The following is a 21804-nucleotide window of genomic DNA, read 5'->3' as shown; positions in this document are numbered from 1 at the left end:
TAATGAGGGAAGAACAAACGCCACAGTGTATGCTGATGGTGTTGTCAAATGTAATGAGGGAAGAACAAACGCCACAGTGTATGCTGATGGTGTTGTCAAATGTAATGAAAGCCAAAGATAAGTCGATGAAATGAACATCTAGTGAGAGGAGGTATGAAGTTAATTGTGAAAAAAACCGAATATATACAATGTACTCTTTATCATGATTCACAAAATGGCGGAACTATTAACATTCGGGAACCTTTAGCGTGATCACAAAAATTTAAATATCTTGAGTCGATAATTCAGAGCTATGGGAAAACTGAAGAAGTTAAAAAAGCAATGACAACAAAGGATGGATAAAATGGCGTGAGTGGTTCGATCACTCGTGATAAATGAGGATGAATGTCGTCCAATGAGTAAAAAATATATTGAAAAGTTACATATGACAGAGGTGGGATGTTGTGGTGAATGTGTGGACTTACAAGGAAAGATAGAATCCTTAGATCAGAGAAAGCATAAATGTGACAGCCATAACCGAAAAAGTACAAGAAAGTCACCTCAGATGAACACATAGTTCATTTGATGGGAATCGAAAACAAACGCATAGAAGGACAACATGAAAAGGGTTTCATACCATTAGGTAGGAAATAGACGGAGACGTGCAATATTGAAGAGAAAGATCCACGATGGATCGCAAGAAATGGAAACATAGGATTCGTAAAATGTACCACACGTTCAAGTTGGATAAACACAAATGTAATGTTGATGACTGAAAACACTATGAATTAGTTTCACGTACAATTATGTTGATAATATTTTTGTATAATTTACTCACAAAAACAGATGAAAAAATTGAGCGACCAATAATAGTGTTAACAGACTTCATAATATGATCGCAGTTGAGCTGGTTAATAGAATTGTGTTCTTGGTTGAGATTAATTTCCAATATAAAATAGTTAAATAAAATAACTTGAAATTTTAGCTCCGAAAGATTAGTGATAAGTTTAAAATATGTTGTATTACATTAGATAAAAAAAGTTTTATTATAACTGTCAAGTTTTCAGTTTTATTAACTTTACATCAGATAGTTCCTGACTTTATTGGCGAAATATAAGTAAAAAAAACCGAAAAACTTCAATATTTTACTCCTTAAGATATAGCGTTTCGTCCGTCCTAAATTGGCCCGGCATGGCCAGGTGGATTAAGGCGTTCGACTTGCAATCTGAGGGTCGCGGGTTCGAATCCCCGTCACACCAAACATGCTCGCCTTTTAAGCTGTTATAATGTGACGGTCAATCCCACTATCCGTTGGTAAAAGAGTAGCCCAATAGTTGGCGGTGGGCGGTGATGACTAGCTGCCTTCCCTCTTGTCTTACACTGCTAAATTAGGGACGGTTAGCGCAGATAGCCCTTGAGTTGCTTTGCGCAAAATTCAAAACAAACCAAACCATCCTGAATTAACGAATTTTCGTGTGTCATCTTATAAGTGGAATATATTACTTTATTTGTGAAATTCAAGAAGCAGCAACCATCACATTATATAAATAAATAATAGGAGTACGTTGATGGAATTGTCGTTATTACAGTATATACTCGAGTGCAACATTGTTTCATGTTTGTTACCAAGTGTAACAAATTTAATGGTACGTATTACAGCCTCTTTAGGTTGATCTTTGGGGGAAAGGTTGACCATTGTTTTTAACCCTGTACGTATTTTTTTAAATGAACACACAATATCGCGATCGTAAAAAACTGTACAGAAGTTTAGGAAAAAGTCAATACTTTAGTTGTGTTTTAAAAGAAAAACAAAAGAAAGAATATCGTTATCAGTTCTAATCTTCTATTATCATACTTTTACATCAGCACATCACAGATTGTCAAAATAATCCATTAACTCAATATGAGATGAAACTTATAAAGTTTTTTTTTTAAATATTTGTAACGTGTAGCATTTTGTTTCAGTTTACTGGCTGCCAAGTAGTGTGAATGCTGATACCGAGGGCTGGATAAATGTACTGTGTTCCAGGAGCTAATTTTTAGTTGTGGGCCCTTCACCGAAATTGTATATATTTTTCGAGGTCGAAGGATGTCTCCACACAGACTTTGAGGGCTTCCTTTCCGTCAGCCCCTGCGTTTATCCAGCAGTACTTCTGCTAAATTTCTTTTATAAGGCTATCACATTGGATATAATTTATTGTTACATTTCTCTTAACAGAACTTCACTTTGTAATTTTAATATTCATATCATTATTTAAAAAATTTGTTATTTGGAATTTCGGGCAAAGCTACACGAGGGCTATCTGCCCTAGCGGTCTCTAATTTAGCAGTGTAAGACTAGAGGGAAGGTAACTAGTTATCATCATCCACCGCCAACTCTTAGGCTACTCTTACCAACGAATAGTGGGATTGACTGTCTCATTATGACGCCCCCACGGCTGAAAGGGTGGGCATATTTGGTGCGACCGGGATTCGAACCCGCGACCTTCCGATTAGGAGTCAAACGCCTTAACCCACCTGACCATTTAAAGAAATGCAACGTTAACTTGTCAGACTGATACTAAAACATTTTACCATTTATTTTGGCACGCCTTATCATACGGAAAGATTAGGGATTCCGAAATTAATCCCAGTTGTTCAGCACATTTAGAAAAGGTTACAGTTGCGTAACAGGAAATGTGAATCCTCCCTTCAAACACACGGAATGAGAAGTGATTGATTGGTTCAGTTTTGTGCGCGATGCCAGTTCTGTCTTAACATCTTAACGAGGAGAGATATATCGCCAGCTGGGTTGTTCTCTGTATTTCCGATATATATATATATATACAATATTTAGTTTCTTATTGAAAATCTACATAAAATAAGAAAGAAAAAAAAAACTCCAAAGAAAAATATTGTTGAATTACAAATTGCGTCGTTAGGTTCGTAATCTGGTTTTATATGGTGAAATTTTTCTTAAAACAGGTGATGACAAAAGACTGTAAAATAAAGTATCTTGCTTTGATGAACCGAATCGTACAATAACCATGTACTAATGTAAGGGAACTCAATATGACGTGCTGATAATAATGGAATATATCGTGAATATTTTAGAGACTACAGGAATGCTTTATCAAAGTTTCATCAAATTTTTATTCTATTTTCGCATCCTTCTTGTTTGTGATGTGTTTGTTTGTTAACGTAACTGACCCCCTGTTACCAGTATAATTTCATAGTGAGGGCAGTTTAACAACAATTTAGGAAGACCAGATGTTCTTAGAATTTCAACCCTCAGGCAATTTGAAAAAAACAAACTTTCCTTTCTTATACGCAATTTTTGTGCAATAACAAGCTGGGAATATTATTATTTGTTATTAATATTGGTATAGAGAAGTTCAGCATTTGTTGATAAAGAAGGGTAATAATACTGGTTGAATATGTAATCAAACAGATTGTGGTAAGTAAACAAATGTAAATTTTATTTCTAAATCTATTTTTATTTAAATAACATGTTTTTTGCAAGGCGTCTATGAATAATATATGTCTGTATTAGGCTTGTACATAGCATTACGTAATATTTATTGGCACATTTAGTAATTAAAACTGACTGAAATTCACTACACCAATAAGTTTGTTTGTTTAGAATTAAGCACAAAGCAACACAATGGGCTATCTGTGTTTTGCCCACCACGGGTATCGAAACCCGGTTTTCACCGGTGTGAATTCCCAGGCATATCGCAGCCTGTCGGGGGGACGCTTTAGTCAGTTATTCTTCAAGATATTGTGCAATCTTGTGTGTTTTTATGTCTGTATAACAACGAAGCGGTGAGATTTCTTCAAGAAAAGCATTTGAAATAACATTCTATTTCCATAATAACTTGGCCCAACATGACCAGGTAATCATTAGAGTGTTCGACTCGTAATCTAAGGGCTTCGGGTTCGAATCCCCGTAATATTAAATACGCTTGCCCTTTCAGTCGTAGGGGAGTTATAAAGTGACGGTCAATTCCATTATTCGCTAGTAAAAGAGTAGCCCAAGAGTTGGCGGTGGGTGGTGATGACTAGTTGCCTTTCTTCTAGACTTACACTGCTAAACTAGGCACGGCTAGCGCAGATAGCCTTTGTGTAGCTTTGCGCAAAATTCAAAACACAAACAAATAAACCATAATGACTATCCAGTACCGTACGTATTTGGTGTAACGTCGTGTTTTCATTGGGCCAATTATGTTGAATCTGGTGAAAATAATTCGAATATTCAATTCACGTAACGATTACAAATTAGTTTATTTCTTCCTTAAGCTTTAAGGTTGCTATAAGTTTATACACTTCACAACTGGTAAACCTAAGGGGAGAGATTGCACAGTGACATTTTTACACTCAATTTGAGTTTCAAAGTCTCCTTCATTTTTGTTCCTTGATTCCAATACCCGTATGTATGACCAATATAGAAGGTAACCCCATCTCAGTGATTTGTGACTGTTTTGAGTTAAATAATAATAAAATACTTTTTAATTAACATTCTAACTTTCTGCATAACTTGTGAACGCTTCTTTGATGTAAATTATCAACTTTTAAACAGCTTACGAATTTAATCAAGAAAGAAAAGAAAACGCAATTGTTTGGTTTGTTTTGAATTTCGCGCAAAGCTACATGAGGGCTATCTGCGTTAGCCGTCCCTAATTTAGCAGTGTAAGACTAGAGGGAAGGCACACCACCCACTGCCAACTCTGGGGCTATTCTTTTATTAACGAATAGTAGGATTGACCATCACAAATAAACAAGTTACATATCAATGTATAAACGTTTCGAGACAGCTTGGCTGGATAATGAAAAAAACTTTGTTGTAAATGTAAGACGTTCCGACGTATTTATGTAACTCCATAAACTACTTGCACCTGAGGATGACACAATCTCGTGGAAACGTTTTACATTTATAACAAAGTTTCCTTCATTACAAAGTTTAATCCATATCCAAACTTTTACTTTCTAAAGAGTGAGTTTATTGTCACCAAATTTATATTAATGTGCATTAAATTCAGGGTAACAGACATTAATGTTAATGTCTTTAAATAAATAGACGTACTGTAAAACGATAACTAGTAGTGTTGTCGATAAAGTAAACATGACCCCTTGATAAGTTTACTGATTTTCGGATAGCTATATCAGATATCCAACTTTTTCTGTACTCGACACACTTTTAATGTTCCGAACGTTTTGCGGAACATGTAAATAAGTTGGTGTGGCAAGCCTAGTGGCACTCTACTGGCTAATGTAGGCATAAATTACTGTTTAGCAAGAATAAAATAGATCAAATTTGAAATGTTAAAGTATTATAAGCTTGATAATAACTTTACATTACTAAATAAAAATTACATAATAATTACAAAAATTCTGCGGCACCCTTTTGGGAAACAATGGGCCAGATTGTACGATTTTTCTCTAAGCCTTTGGAACTAGTGTATTTTTATCTGTTTGTAGCACTCAAGTATGTACATACACAGCATAAGGCTAGACTTGTAACTGAAATGAACTGAGATTAAAATTAGGTGCTGTGCAAAGATATGACAAATGTTGTCTTACTAACTATTATGGGATCTAGTCAACTTGATATTTCTAATAAAAACATTTCTGTACTGCTAATAATACACTTTCATCCTGACGCACTGATGGACATTTTGTAATACATTAATAATGGACCCTCCCCAGCATAAAAAAACAACACTGAATTTCTGTTTTTTCAGCTTCTTTGTTTTATCAAAAAAAACAAGGCCTGTGTTGTTACTTAATCCTGAATATTAATATGTTACATATTAACCCTGAATCTGACTCTACTGACAAGTGCAATATTTCTAAAGTTATCTTTAGTCCTGATCAGTATTGATTGCTTTAATTAAAGTTTGTTGGTGACTCAGGTTTTTCTAGTTTTATATGAACTACTTAATACAATAACTTATTAACTGTACGTGTTAAGGTTTATAGACAATTTTTAGTTGACAAGGAGTCAACATTTCTTCAATCGTTGTTTAGGGATATAATCCGGTTTTTGTTAGGACGACTAAACTTAAAGTATTATATAAAAACGTTGCATTGCCGTTTTCCTTAAATGTAATATCACAAACTGAACGGAAATGGTTTTTTTCCACCATCCTGTTTTAAGCTCATTAACGATTGGTTTGTTTAGTTCGTGTGAAGTTAAGCACAAGGTAACGCAATAGGCTTTCTATGTTCTGCCCCCCACGAGCATTGAAACCCGGTTTCTGGCACTACAAGTCTGCAGACATGCCGCTGTACTAGAAGAAACTTCACGATTGGTGTGTATTCTGGAAAGCACCACTGGTGTATACGTATTCATAAAATAATTATAGTAGTGCAGAAGGAATTTCTTTGTTTTACTATTTGTATCTGTGACATCGTTTAATCATTATGATAATATTCTGAGTTTTAATTATTTATTTTTTATTTCCAATTTTGTTAAAATATCTCGTATTTTTGTAAATTTTCGAACGTCATTTATAATAATACAGTGGTACCTCGGTTCTCGAACTTAATCCATTCCAGAAGGCTGTTCGAAAACCGAATCACTTTTTCCCATAAGAAATACTGTAAATTAAATTAATAAGTTACATACCTCCAAAAATTACGCATTATGAAGCATGTTAAGTAAAAATATTGCTTATTTATAACTATAATAATACTTACATGCATAAAGTCAACCACTAAAACTATAAACACAATAAAAAAACAATAAATGAAAATTTAACTGCACTTTACTTGTGCTGAGGAAAGCTGATGGCGTAAGTGAAAGATGGTGAGGAACGTGGAATATAGGAGGGTTATTATTGTTTGGAAGGGGAGTCACCTTCCATAAAATCGTCAGGTAACTCTCCTTTTGGGATTCTTTCTCTTTTCTGTCTCTTTGCACCGCTACAACCTGCTTGAGACTCACTGGACCTATTTCTTACTAAAAACTTGTCTAATGAGGTTTGTTTCTACCTGCATTTTAAAATGTTTCTGAAGTAAGACATGACATTGTCATTGAAAAGGTTTATGCTGCGGTTTGCTACAGCTTTGTCAGGGTGAAATTTTTCCACAAAACTTTGTAACTCTACCCATTTTCCAGACATTTCCTTGATTAGTGAACTAGGAACATCCTACCTTCCCTCCTCCTCATCTGAAGACACTTCCTCAGTTGCCTTCTGTTGCTGCTCCTTCTGAAGGTCTTGGAGTTCTTCCATGGTGAGCTCAGTGTTGTGGTATTCCACCAACTCCTCCACATCATCACTATTCACATTCAAGCCCATACACTTGTCTAGTGAGACAATATCCTCGATAACAGGCTCGGCCTTAAAGCCTTCAAAGTCTCTATATCCCACTGAGTTTGGCTACAATTTCTTCCTGGCTGAGTTCATGGTCCTCAAAGACACTTCCTTCCAGGCTTTGTCTATGATCATCAAGCAATGGAGGATATTAAAGTGACTTTTCCAGAACTCTCTGAGGGTTAACTCTGTGTCAGAGGTCACTTCAAAGCACCTTTGAAACAGTGCTTTGGTGTAGAGTTTATTAAAGTTCGACATGCCCTGCTGGTCCATGGGCTGAACGAGAGGAGTCATGTTAGGGGCAAGAGCTTCACCGTAATAAAACTGTAATTCTCCACCAATCCGTCCTCCAAGCCTGGTGGGTGAGCAGGTGCATTGTCCATCACAAGAAGGGCCTTGAGTGGCAACTGTTTTTCCGTGAGGTAATTCTTTACACTTGGGGAAAACATTTCATGGACCCACTCCATAAAAAATTGCCTGGTTACCTATGATTTACTATTAACCCTCCACATGACATTTAGTTTACTTTTCAGGACATTATTTTTCTTAAAAACCCTCAGGTTCTCAGAATGGTACACAAGCAAAGGTTTAAGTTTTAAGTCCCTACTTGCACTACTACATAACAATAGAGTTAACCTGACCTTCATTGGCTTGTGTTCTAGCAGTGACTTATTCTCCTTGGTGATGTAGGTCCTCTTTGGCATTTTCTTTCAAAAGAGGCCTATCTCATCACAGTTGAACACTTGTTGGGGAATAAAACCCTCAGCTTCTACATAGTCCTTAAATTCCCTAACAAATTTATCAGCAGCGTCTTTGTTAGAACTGGCACCCTCCCCATGTCACACCACACTATGTATGCCACTTCTCTTCCTAAATTTTTCAAACCACTCTCTTAAAGGCATCACTTGTATCAGCACTCGTTCCAGGGATGTTTTTCAGGAGGTCAGCATGCAACTGCTTTGCTTTCTCACAAATGATGGTCTCAGAAATGCTATCACCAGCTAACTGTTTTTTGTTTACCCAAATCAACAACAGTTTTTCTACCTCTTCCATTGTTTGTGATCTTTGTTTCGTAAGCACTGTCACTCCTTTTGGAACATCAGCTCCTTTGATGACCTCTTTATTTTTCAGTATGGTGCAGACTGTGGACTTCGCCATACCAAACTGTGTAGCAAGGTTAAACACGCGAACACCACTCTCATACTTCGCTATGAGATCTTTTTTCACCTCTATTGTGGCTTTAACAACTTTTCTTTTTGGTTTTCTGCTTTCATTATTCTTCTTTTACCCCATAGTGGCTTATTTAATCAGAATATTTAGAAAAACAAAACAAAAGGAAAACGAGAACGTTCACAGCAGATTTTAGGGGGGTCTGGACTGACCGACAGGTGCAGGTAAAATGTTTTAGACAAGTTTGGCGTGGGCAGAAAATGGTCGAAGGGTCGTTCGGATAATCAATCGGGTTTTTTCGGGAATTCGGGCCACAACAGCTTGGTTCGACAACCGAGACATTTTTTTCTCATACAATATGTTCGAAAACCGAATTGTTTAGAACGGAGTCGTTCGAGAACCGAGGTATCACTGTACTCAGTTTTTCTTTATACTGCAAATGAGCGCGTACGTTTTTATCTAAATGCGCATGCGTTTGTATTTGGTTTTAACGGATGTAAACAAAAGGCTGGTGTAAATATTCTGTGTTATATTTGTAGAATTTTACCGCATGTAATGGTCACCAGCCATTGTTCTGCAACTTTTAAAGTTGTAGTACAGTTTGAAAAATGTATTTACAATTTAGCGAGACTACAGATCCCGTTTTTGTAGGGAATTTTCACTTGTTTTTGTGTTATGCTTTTAAAACAAATAAATAGCATACATAATAAGATCCCATTTTTCAGATAGTGCATTTTTTAAATTTTGTGTGTAGGCTTATAACTACTGATATAATGTATTACTTCAGTTAAGTCAATAAGTTTTTGAAATTTCTTACTGGACTGGAGATGCACCCCTACTTGGTTATCTACCTTTCTACCACACTCTAGATATTGGTTCCTGGTGGATATGATGTTGGATGAGTATACATTATATTGTGGGGTTGATCTCTGTGTTTGCCCTTATCGTGACGTTTTTGTGTGGGCAAAAAGCATACCTGGCTCGTAAGTAGTACAGATTCTCGTGAGGGTGGTGACTTCTGCTTATTTGCACACCCCATGTTCTTCCTTTGGGTACTTTCAACACAGAAATCATTTTGTCATCAGACTCTTTGCTAACTTTGGAATTCTAGCTAGTTGTGAGAGAGATAAGATATTGTATTGGAAATGTAATATTTTCCTTAGCTAAAATGTATTTCAACCACTGTTTTTTTAATGTAATATCTTAATTCCTTTTGTAATTTTGTAAATGACTGTTGTTCTTTATCTGCAATAGACTTCCAAATCTCTCATCACTGTGTGAGTTTAAACTTCTAATGCTTTTATTTTATATGTTACCCTTTGTGAGACAACCTGATGTTTTACTTGCAGTCAACATTGTATGACTATAAGGAACATCCCTGTCTTGAATGCTTAGGAACTTAGTTTAAAAAATTGTCCACATTTGATTAGTATTTCCAACTAATTCAGATGCCCAGTTCAGAACATACAATTCTTGTCTCATCTGTTCAAAATTTGCTTTTTAGAAATTTTAAGACATCTCATCATCCCTTATCTTCATCAAAGCCTCAAATATAAATGAGCAATGATCATTTGCAGTATATGCTCCCAACCTCTATCCTATCAACTATTTCTTTATTATAAGTTAACAGTATACATATAGACCTGTAATTGTGCTGTCCCATCTTTTGTTCAGGATATCTAGATACTGTTTTAAAATGAGGTTACCATTTCTTGATTTTAAAATTAATTTTATATTACAAAGGAATTATTAATCACAATTGATATAAATTGCAGTAATATAACATCTGTGCAGCAGTCTAGCAGATGACAACCTGTAAACATCTTTATGCTTTTTTTAGTTAGTGTTTTGAATGATATGTACAGTTTCTTCATTTCTGGAAATGATATGAAAAGTACAATAAAAACATGATATGATTGTTTTAATATAATTAAGTAGTAGTAGTAGCATGAATTCCAGAACTTGTAAACTTGTTCATTGTAGTAACCCAGCCCTAAAGTATAAATATTAGCATTTGGTGAATTGATGAAAATGTAAATACTCTAATTGAAACAAATCTGTGATTTAGGTTTTTCTAATACATACATATATTACTTAAAAAAGAAAAGCTAGTCACTATAAAAGGAAATAACATTTTTTGTTTATATGTGGATTCATTTTGTCAATGCTTCTTCAATTAATTGTTTTTAAAACATTATTATAATATCTTAGCTCTAGATCTTGCTCAAAATAGTAATGTTCAAGATGCCTTTGTCATTGCTGTGGAGCAACAGGCTCGTGATCGTTTGGAAAGATTGTCAGCCCTCAAAAAAATCAAGCCTGTTGATATGACCAAATTGTCTCAAGAACTGAATGAATGTCCTCACAGTAGTCCTGAACTAAATGGTGTGATTGAAAATAATCCTATTTATGTTACGTCTGTGCCTGAATTACAGAGTGCTACTTTAGAGAGAATCAAGCAGAATAAAGTAAACAACAATAAACATTTGTCAGATGACTTTATCAACAGAGGAGAAAGCTTTGGAGATGACCAATATCCAAGTGCCAATGGCCATTGCCAACCAATATCATCAGTGCAAGACATTGAAGAGCAAGAAGGTCATATTCAAGAGCTAGAACTAAAACAGGAAATTTTAGAAAGTAAAACAAATGCTTCAGAAAACAATATACCTGATGTAGTAACTTTCTGTTCTCAGCAGGAAAAAGATTATTCTACGTTTCTCTGTACAGATAAAACCTTTTCTGAAAACACAGTTATATTGGAGAAGGAGGATGGGAGTACTGTTGCCACAGTGTCATCAACCATGGAAGCAACACTAACAGAGGAACTGAAAAACAAGGTTGAAATGGAAGAAGGTCCTCATCGAGAAATGGCAGTAGATGTGCCAGATTCTTTTGTAGGTGTTCGAAAAACACCGCCACGCTATCCTCCACCAAAACCAATGGCAATTCCAACAGACTTGTCAAAGTTTAAAAAAAATGTACCACCAGAACCACCAACCAGAACTACAAGTTTTGATCCAGGAAGAAAAAAACAAGAAGAACCAAATTCCAAAGATTCAAGAATTTCATCAGATGCAGATGAAATACACACCCCATTGCATGGGGTACAGTTAAATGCTGGCAATATGAAAAGTGGCAGTGTATTGTACGAACCCCATCTTAATGGGCAGACACTTTCCCCTCGGACTCCTAGGCTACATGTGAATGGTGTAACTGAAGTTTCTGTGACAACACATGTGGAAGAAGAAAGGCTGGAAAGGATCGAAAATATAACGTAAGCAGTTTTTATTAATTTTCACAGTACAACAGTGTTTCTAAAATTAAAAAAAAATTTATTCTCTTTTTTTTCTTTTGTCTCCAAATTTGATAGCTTGTATTTTGTATTAATTAATTAGGTTATGTATTCAAACTATCTAAATCACATGGTATTTTTACCACTGGTAAATTTAATCAGTTTGTAAAGTAATTGATGGTATATTATAACATGTACTTTTCTTGAATTCTTTAAATTACTAATATAGTTTTATCCCACTGACACAATGGTTGTTTGACTCATTCTAGGGTCAAGAAGATTAGATTACTCGTTTTGTGAATGATAGTAACTGTAATTAAAGTATTACTGAAAAAAGGTATATATAACAAACAGTGTTATAATAAAATTAAACATGAATATAATGTTCTGTTATTAATTCCTTCCTTAAGAAACTGATTTTCATATGGCTTTAGAATTGATGATAATTACTGTTGGCTTGTTTGATCTGGTTTACATGATATTAGTTATTATTGAAGTTTTACAGATTTTAAGCATGAGTTAACTTTCATATTAAAAGTTGTAAGGGGAAAGAAAAGCTTGTTGCAGATAAAGTTATACAAGTGTAGTTGAGAAACACCTCTGCAGATAAGTTTGTGACTACTTATATAACTGGCTTTGCACCAAGGTTTTTGTTTGTTTTAAACAATTACTGATTATATGTGAAATTTACTTCTTTTTGATGGGTTAACAAAAGCTTGCTGATTGTCTGTGAAATATGATACTTTCAGTCCTGTCTCATTTATACTTAATTATATAAGAAAAAAAAGTATTATATGATCTGTTTACATCCATAAGTTTGAAGAGTAGCTTCTGTTTGTTGCTCCTACTCTCCTTTTAAGCATTTTGAGTGAGACCATAAGATATGACTTTTGTTCAAATGTGTACTTTAATGACTGTAATTACAGGAAGATATTCGAAAAAGAAATGAAGAGAAAGAAAGAATAGCACAGGAAGAGGAGTTCCTTAGATCATCTCTACGTGGTTCAAGAAAGCTCCAAGCACTTGAAAGTACACCACAGTTAATTCCAAGGTCAGGAATAGTAAACACTGCTTTTGATCTGGACGAAAGTAACATAGGGACTTTACCAGTAGGTCAACAAGGGAAGATCAATATTGGAGATGTTGTCAGTTTACCTGGGGACCAAGGAGAATGTGAAGAACTGAAAAAAATTGTTGGTATGTAGAATAACTTAAACTACATATATAATTGATTTGAGATGACCTCTATTATCTACTTACATACATGTTTTTCAATAAGATTCATACAATAGTATTTGCATTTTGTTTATGAGAAACTGTGTGGTTTATTATTTTTGTCTGGAAAAATATGTTAAAAAAAAATTCAGATATAAAAATCAGTATAAGTACAAGACAAAGTTGAACAAAATAAAAATGGTATAAAAGAACTTGTACGTTATAGACATATAATAATTTATCCATTGTTAGAATCAGAGTTTAACCAAAGCAAATTAATTTAGGATTGGATATTCTAAAGAAAAAAATCTCTTTGTATATATTATGACAGAGATATAAAAAAACAAATTATTTCTTATTTGACCTGAGGGTTGTATACCCAACCAAGAATTGAAAGTAATCAAAAGTGAATCACATATTGTTTAGACTAATTTCAAAATTTTATGTGCTTGAAAATTTCCAAAGCTTTATATAGGGTCAAAAAGAAAGTTAAGTTTCCTTCTGAGTTTGCTTGTCTTCTTTATAGCTAAATTGCTTGAAAAACTTGCAAATTTAATTCATCTGTTTTGAATTTAGTCTTGGGTTTGACTGTTAATAGCTACACTAAATGTTTTTGAAATTAATTAAGAACAGTTGGTAATAATTTAAAATACACCATAATAACATATCTATTGTTTAAAGTATATATATCTATATATTGCTTATTTTTATCTTAATTAATTCTGTGTAATCGTCTTACTGAATTTAATGGCAACATAGAAGGCTGTGAAGAACTTAGGTTTACTTTTAACTTTTGACAGAAGGCAGAGAAAGAAATGATAAAATATTCAAATACAAAGAAAGGAAAAATTGTTCAATGGTCAGGATACACAACACATAATATTTAAGATAACAGGAAATGATGAAGTAAAGCTCATTTATACAACAATAGTATTCATTGTCACATTCAAATCAAATGATTACTGACTGAATCAGCTCACATGTTGTTTAGTATCTTTGGTAAGCAAAGGATTACTTGTTTTGTGGTTATTAAAGTTTAGAGTGTTTATTTTCCTGCTAAGTATTTTTTATGGTTCAGTTTTTTTTATGAACAACAGGAGGATTTGCTGCTATATGGAGTCAGCTTATGTGATTTATTCAGTAGCATTGATATGTTATCTCTCATTCTTTGGTTGTTGAAGATTAGTGCCCAAAGAAGTATTAATAAAGGCTCTGTTTGTTTATGAAAAGGAACTTTGTGGTTTGTTTCTGCCTTCCATCTTTGAAACAGACATTTTAATAACTAATGTCTGGTACTGAAGTACACTGAGGTGATGATGTATTTGTCATTTATTATAGAATTTAATATTTATACAAGAACATGCAGGAGCTAAGTTATTTCATTGTTTATTTACCTGTGATAGATTTGCTTTGTGCAAGTAATCAGCTGTTATAAACAAATGTTTGTTGTGATAAAACTAAACTAATATTGCAATAAACGTACATTAACTGAAATATGAATGCAAAAGATCTCAACTCATTGTAGAAGAATCACAATCAAAGATGTTTATTATAAGTAAGAACTGTGTAGTCACTATAAAAGGAAATCAAGTAAAATATCTTTTCATTTGTAAATGTTTTCTTTCATGAAAAAACACTATTGTTTTCTTGGCACTTGTGCATAATGTTAAAATAACAAATAACACATAAGGGTAACATAGATACACACTTTAAAACATTTTTAGTTGTGTATCTGTTTAAACCTGTGTGTTATTTATTATTTTATGGAAACACTTACTATTAAAGTTATAAATAAAAGCAGACTGAACACAGATACAAATGTTTTCAACATCTATTACTTAATGATTAACTATGTTACAGTAAAAATGGTTTCAAAGAAAATTTGAACTGAAATATCTCTAAACTTTCCCTGTGATACCTCAGATCGTCAGTACCTTTTCTCAGGTTCATACATGTCCATTTAAGTAAGTAGATAATTTTTTAGATGTGTAAAATGATTTTAAAAAATAACTTTTTAAATAAATGTGCAATGCCAGTATTCTTATTGTATATAGTTAGAATTTTAAAATATTAAGTACTGTAGAAGTTTGTTCAGGGGAAATTTCTTATGTTCTGCTTTTGTTAATTATTTTTTCAAAATGTTCAGTACACATAAATATCATTGCATATGTAAAAATTCAGACTTTTGCATGTGTTGCTACTACATATATAGTTTCAATAACATGCTCAATTACATATCTTAAATTTGCCCACTTCAGAGACGTTGGAAAGAATTTGCATCACTCATATGTAATGCCTGTATTCTGTTACTCAGGTTTAAAATAAAAGTTAGAAATGACTATAGTTACCTGAATATGTAATGAAACAATTTTTTATTATTTGTTTTTTTATTTTTTCAATATTTTGTATAATAGAGTTTAAAACTAATTAGTAAGATTTTCATATGTTGTAAAGTCATGCCCATTCTGATGTTGTTTATTGTCAATATCTCTACATTTTGTATGTTATAGGAATTACAGACTTATGGTAAATGTATAAACACAAATAAATAGGCCATTAACTATTCAATGTTTCTATAAAGGCTTGTGATACTGTATGGTTAAAAATGTTTAATTGTCTTTGTTTGAATATTGCAGGATAGAAAATATAAAAATCTTAGTCATAAAATACAAAACTTTATATGTTTGATAAAAAAAACAATATCCTGTCTAAATATTGGGAATTTTTAGTGCTTCTTGAATTCTTAACATTTCTAATGTTAAATAGTTTTATAAAATACCTTGAAGTTTCAAACTTATAGTCTCCTGAAATCTGAATTAGTATAATATAGTGCTTCCCAACTGATTATGCTCTCATAATCTTAATAAATGATGAATGAACATACTTCTTTCAAACTTATATTAATTTAACCTTGTCCAAAAGCATCTAACCCAAGTCCAAATATTTTGTCACTTCACCAAGTATGGGGCTTAGGCCTGGGAGAGTGAATAGTATTGATATTAGTTCAGACATTCAGTTACATCATCTAACATTCTTAAAGTGACCTCAGGGTTACAAGGAAATTTCTGTATGTGATTTATTGGCAAAGTCAACAGTTCTTCAAAAAAAAGAACAAAAAGGTCAGTTTGAATTTAATCATAACACAGAACAGATGATTAAGCTAGATGTAACAAAGTATGTTAACAGCAGTGATTAGTGAGATAAGGTATATTAAAAAAATCTGTTTTTTTTATTAAATATTTTTAAGAAATAGTTGTAATAAAGTTTAACTTGTAACTGTTATTTTAAGCATTTGTATTATTTTTGAAATATAGAACTTATATCTACAGACTGAAGTTTAAATATGGTAATTAGCAACCTCTCAGAACTTATTTAAAAGTTTCATTATCATATTTTAAATAACATATTAAACCATGGTTATCCATTAATGTGCTGTATGTTTAGCCTCATGTACTGGACATATGAGAACATCAATGTTATATATCTGATTGTTATTTCTTAAACATTCCAGACCAGTTATTTACATACCAAGCCAAAGAATATCATCCTTATGAAGTAAATTCAACCTTCCAAAGGCATTACTATTTCAGTAGTTGTAAGTTAAGTACTTGTGAAATCTCTCATATGTTCAATATATTTATTTATATTTATTCATATATTTATTGTCAGGTACACTGTACAACTAAATTAGGGGTAAAAAAACACAAAAAACAACATTGTTGACACAGTGGAAATTAAGATATTTATTATTACTTACAACTTCCCAGTTTTGACAACCAAAGCTATACTGTTTATTGCCCCAAAAAATGACAGTTTTTGTTTTTTTACTTTTACTCTTAGTATCACTACAAATAACGTTATAGCATTTAGTAGCTTAAACATGTGTGTAAACATCATAAGGTATTACAAATGTATAAAGAAATTTGCATTATTTTATATTTGATGGAAGTGAAATGTACATATGTATTTGTTTTCATAAAAAAACAACAACACGTAAAATGTTTCTTAAATATTTTTATATGTATGCAAATATTGAATATTTGTAACTAGTTTTAATATTTTATTTAATGTGTGTGCATAACGTATGAAGTTAAGAAAGTTACCAAAATGATGGCACACCAGTAGAAATAAGTGAAGAATCAAAGACAATACAGGATCTTGAGGAATTTTAAGTTATCCTGAAATGAAACCTGAGATTCTTCTTGGCTAAAAATATGTTTAAATGTGTTTAAAATGTTCAATATAATAATAAAGACCAAAAGAAAAGAGACAAAAGTTTTTAGGTACAGATCAAACGTTATCAGAATCTAAATGTTACAGAAAGTAAATTAATTACCCTACTAAACTAGCATATTGCTAGCTAGTGTTGTAGTTTTGATGGCTTTCAAAACTAGTTGTTTTTATGTTTTGTTAATTATTTAGTTATTTGAGCATTATTATTCCAACTTGTTTTACCATTTTTTTAATGTATAGTTTATCTCATCTTGATAAGTAATGTATAAAATAAAATCTAGAATACTGGAATTTTCTGAGCTAGATGATGCCTACAATACTTCTCAGTATTTTCTATCATTAGAAATTATTTTACTTGAATTATGTTTTAAAATATTATATATTGACAATAGTTATCTTTATAAAAACGTTTCAGCATTAATGTATTTATATTCATACACTTTATTAATCAAAAATGTCAGATTTATGCTTCATCAATATACATCAACAACAACATGTGGCAGGAATTTTGGTTAGAGATCTTCTGAGGTTAAACTTCAAGGATATTGATTACAGAGGGTGCTCAGAAGCTTTAGCTTTTCTTTATTCCTCTCATGATGATGGCATTGGCTGTACTTGAAAATATTTGGTTTAAGCTTACTTAAGGAAGCTTGTGTTGACATAGCAAATTGGAAGATGCCTTGGTAGTAGGTGCTAAAAAATGTGTGCCCAGGCCATGCCTGAGAAAAGCCCTGAATGGAAAAAAATGTCAGTAATTAAGAAGATAACAGTTAGTTTCTCAGAAGACAGTTGCATTGAGGAAAATGTAAGCTTGGAAAGGGATGACTGCAGCTGTTGTCTTAAGGTAGTGTGTGAGGCCAAAGTCATTGAGAAAGGTTACAGAAAAGTTATTTGCTGAAGGTTAGTAGTGGATGTGGTTAAGTTTGCACTGATTTCCTTCTTATGTGGGTCTTGGCTTATGTAGACTGGGTAGAAAAAGTGATAATAGTTGGTGATGTGACTGAAACTTTAGTTTGTGGGAAGTCAGTCTGTGAGTTTTGGTTAGTGGTGGAAGTTTCTCAACTTGTTTGGGTAAATTGGTGGCAGTGAACAAAGTAATGTGTGGTGGCACTTGGGTTTAGGAATTGTAAATTATTTGATGGAGCTGTGAGTAGTGAAGGCTGTTGATGACTGCCCCTAGAAGGTTTTTCTGGCTTTGTAGTGAAAGTATTGGAAACAGCACTCATGATTAAGGATAAGATATTCTATTGGTTTGTATAATGTGATGAACTTTATGAATGGAGTAGCTTTGTTATTTAGTTGGAAGTGGATATAATGAATTACATGTAACTTTGTGTAGGCTGATTATTTGAGAGAATGTTGAATTTTGTCAGGAGTAATAGTAAGGTTTGTGCCTCTTAGAAAGGCTGTGAAAATGTTAGTTTTGACTTTAGGGAGTTGAGCAGGTCACTTGTGGGAAGGAATTCTAAGGACTAGAAAGGTATGTTAAGTTAACATGCTTTGAGGGCTGGAGAAAAATTCCTCCCTGTTGTAGGATTTTGTATTTGTGAGATCAATGGATGCTCTAGGTCCATAATGGTCGAAGAAAATATTGATTTGTTGTGGGGATAGGTCACAGAGTAATTCTTTGAGGATGATAGGAAACAGTGGCAAAGTCACATGAGGAGATTCAGAAGGCCCATAAATGGATGAGGCTGAAAATACATTTTACTATCTCAGCTGCATTAAGTCCAACCCCTGTTTTATTATGTCTATATCTTACCTTAATTTACATACCATCTAATTAAGATCTATTTTATGTGGCTTTCAAATATTTCTAGGTCTAGACCATTCAGTTATTTATATTTGTAGGAGTTATCAAGATTTCACAACAGTAAATGTAAGTTACTACTGTTAAGTTCACAAGACTGTTCAATATATGTGGAATTATAACCATAACACAGCTGAATACATAAAAGTTAAGAATAAGGATTTATCTATTAAAAACTTAGTGAAGTTATTACATTACAAGTGTTTCATCTATTGTTTACTTCCATTGTCAATGTAAGAGTATGATTCATAGTGCAGTAGATTAGTAGCAATATAAATTAAAATCAAAGCCTTCATATGAAAATTTAGTATATAATAAAATGCTTGTCTAATTTCATAACATATCCTTCCTGAAGGACAAGTATTGCTCTTAATCTGTCATGATGTTATTTGTTAATAAATTTCTGAACAAAAACGTCTGATTTAAATTCTGTAATATTAAGCTTATTACAATTGTTGACAGGGAGTTGTATCAAGGTTATGCTGTAGTATTAAGCTTATTACAATTGTTGACAGGGAGTTGTATCAAGGTTATGTGGGTAAAAGTCTACCACCAACATTAAAAACTGTGTGCTTCTTACTGTCAATATTTTTGTCAGTTCTTAAAAGTAGTTACATTGCTTGACTGCTGTATTAAAATACTTTCACTCCCCCAACAACACATTGCCACCAATCGTAAGTGTGTTATAGAAACGACACTCGCTGTCTGTCTACAATTCTGACCAATGGGGAAGCTTCTTATCACTCCTGAGCATTTTCATCATAAGCCACTGAATATGTAAGCAGCCAATGCCTATTACTAGGTAGAAAATTTGGTTTTTACACTTTTTTTATCCATTATTTAAAAAATGAAATTTCATTGTGTTTTTATTCTTTTCAGAATTCTACACTCATGATAACATTGTTAAATTTTCATTTCATTTACTCTACTTATGATTCCAGGTTTTCAACTTACCTTACTGGGAAATGATTGCTAACAACTTTTTATTCCCCACTAGCAGGTTTGATACTGCTACTAGAAACAATATTATTATTCTTTAAAATTAACTGTAACTGTATCATAGTGTATTAAATATTAATGAATAGCTTGTAATCTACTTGTGTATAAATATTTTCAGTTCTCAAACATCAATTCTTCTTTAGCTGCATGTAACAATGATTTTTTTCTAACTGTATAACAAAAATAACCCATGCTCAGTTTTGGCAAAAAAAACTAGATTAACAAAGTCTACATTACTAATCATCAACAGGCAACACATGGTATAAAAGTAATTTATTATTAAACATTATGATTTAAACAGTAAAAATGGGTGAAACAATAAGCTTAATATTTGTAATGATCATAGACAAATTAAGAACAATGTGATAAAAAAACATTAGCAGTTTACATGATATTTATTTTATTATAATCTCCAGTAAGCTGCCAACTGGACAAAGTATTTTTAACTACATTTCTGGCAATATTGATCCACAGAAGCTGGATGGTGTAAGTTAGCTGGTCCCCTTGGTGACTAATAAATGATTTGAAGCTGCAGTCTTGCTATTCCCATGTTCGAATACTTAGACTAAGTATGCAATGCAGCTCCAGTGCAAACCACAAAACTGGCAAGTGAAACACTCTTGCTGCTTACAATTATGGTAACAATTACCAGCAATTGTTTTCTTTAGTACTTTCTAGTCCCATGTAAATTAGAACAGAACCACATAAAAAAACTTTGCTGTATGGTTTCACCCTTCTGAAATATCATTGAGCAAGTTTTGAGACATGTCTTAGTTGATGTATATTACTAGAGTAATTTTTTTTAAGAGTCTTTGTAATTTAAGGGTTTATACCATTTTAATAGGAAATATAATCTGGTAGTTTGGCAACAGATGTATATCAGAATTATGACATGAATGTGAAATTTCTTTGAATCTTTAATTAATTAAGGACCATTATTATCACAGTGCTACACTGTGAATAAGTATTACTTGACCAGTGTGTAGCACTTGCTTTCTAAAATAATCATGGTGTGCTTCTTTATAGAGGTATGAAGAAAGGTAGTCAGTGAACATCCCAAAATTTCTTACTATGTTTAACTAAAACTAAATGTTTGCTTATTGTGACCTTAACAAGCATGCAGCCACTGTTCAATAGCAGTTATTTCAAAAATACAGATTTTCCCCGATTGGTAATACTTATTACACAGAACTAAACTCTCTTGCAATAGTTATTGATTTGTCTGTTTTTATAATTATGTAATTATCATGTTTTCTAACTAAAATACTAATCTCTTTCTTTTCTTTAAAATAAGTATGAAACATTTATTCAACAATTTCTTATGAACAGTACTTTAGTAATAAATTTCAAGCGAAATTTGTATTGTTGAAAATGTCATGGTTTCATTAGCCTATATAAATCAGTTTAGGGTCTCCTATTGAAACTGCTGTATTATGATAAGTTGTATATGGGTTATGAAAATTTAATTTATTTATTTTTTGTTGTTGTGAAGAAAAGTTAACACATATTCATGTTCAATTTAATAATTGTTGGGTTTAATTTCAGACTACCAAGAAATACTTATGTCATTTGACAGACTCCAAACATATCTACATAACAATGGCATTAAATCACTGGATTTATCTATCATTGAAGAAGTCTTGAGAAATGAAGAGTTCAAGACTATTGTGGAGTTACATAACAGAATTCAAAATATTTGTTGTTTCAACCGTCCGCCCACTCCCTTCTCAAGTGAAGCTCAGTATATCACTCAAGATGTTAGTACTTATTTTACAGTTATGTACTTAAACAAAGTAAATTGTATTTTC

The 21804-nt window shown here is 32.6% G+C and overlaps 1 pseudogene across 1 annotated transcript in view; it reads left to right on the top strand.

Annotated features, from left to right (window-relative positions):
• The window catches only part of LOC143252084 (uncharacterized), a 439932-nt pseudogene that overhangs the window by 386799 nt on the left and 31329 nt on the right, over positions 1–21804 (top strand). The window contains exons 7-9 of the transcript XR_013028811.1: positions 10656–11721; positions 12666–12936; positions 21542–21753. The product of XR_013028811.1 is annotated as an uncharacterized LOC143252084 (transcript). The remainder of the gene's footprint in view (positions 1–10655; positions 11722–12665; positions 12937–21541; positions 21754–21804) is intronic.

Source organism: Tachypleus tridentatus, chromosome 6 (genome assembly GCF_004210375.1).
Source record: "Tachypleus tridentatus isolate NWPU-2018 chromosome 6, ASM421037v1, whole genome shotgun sequence".
In the NCBI taxonomy this organism is placed as follows: Eukaryota; Metazoa; Arthropoda; class Merostomata; order Xiphosura; family Limulidae; genus Tachypleus; species Tachypleus tridentatus.
The sequence above is the reverse complement of the archived record's forward strand: the minus strand, read 5'-3'. Positions and strand labels throughout refer to the sequence as shown.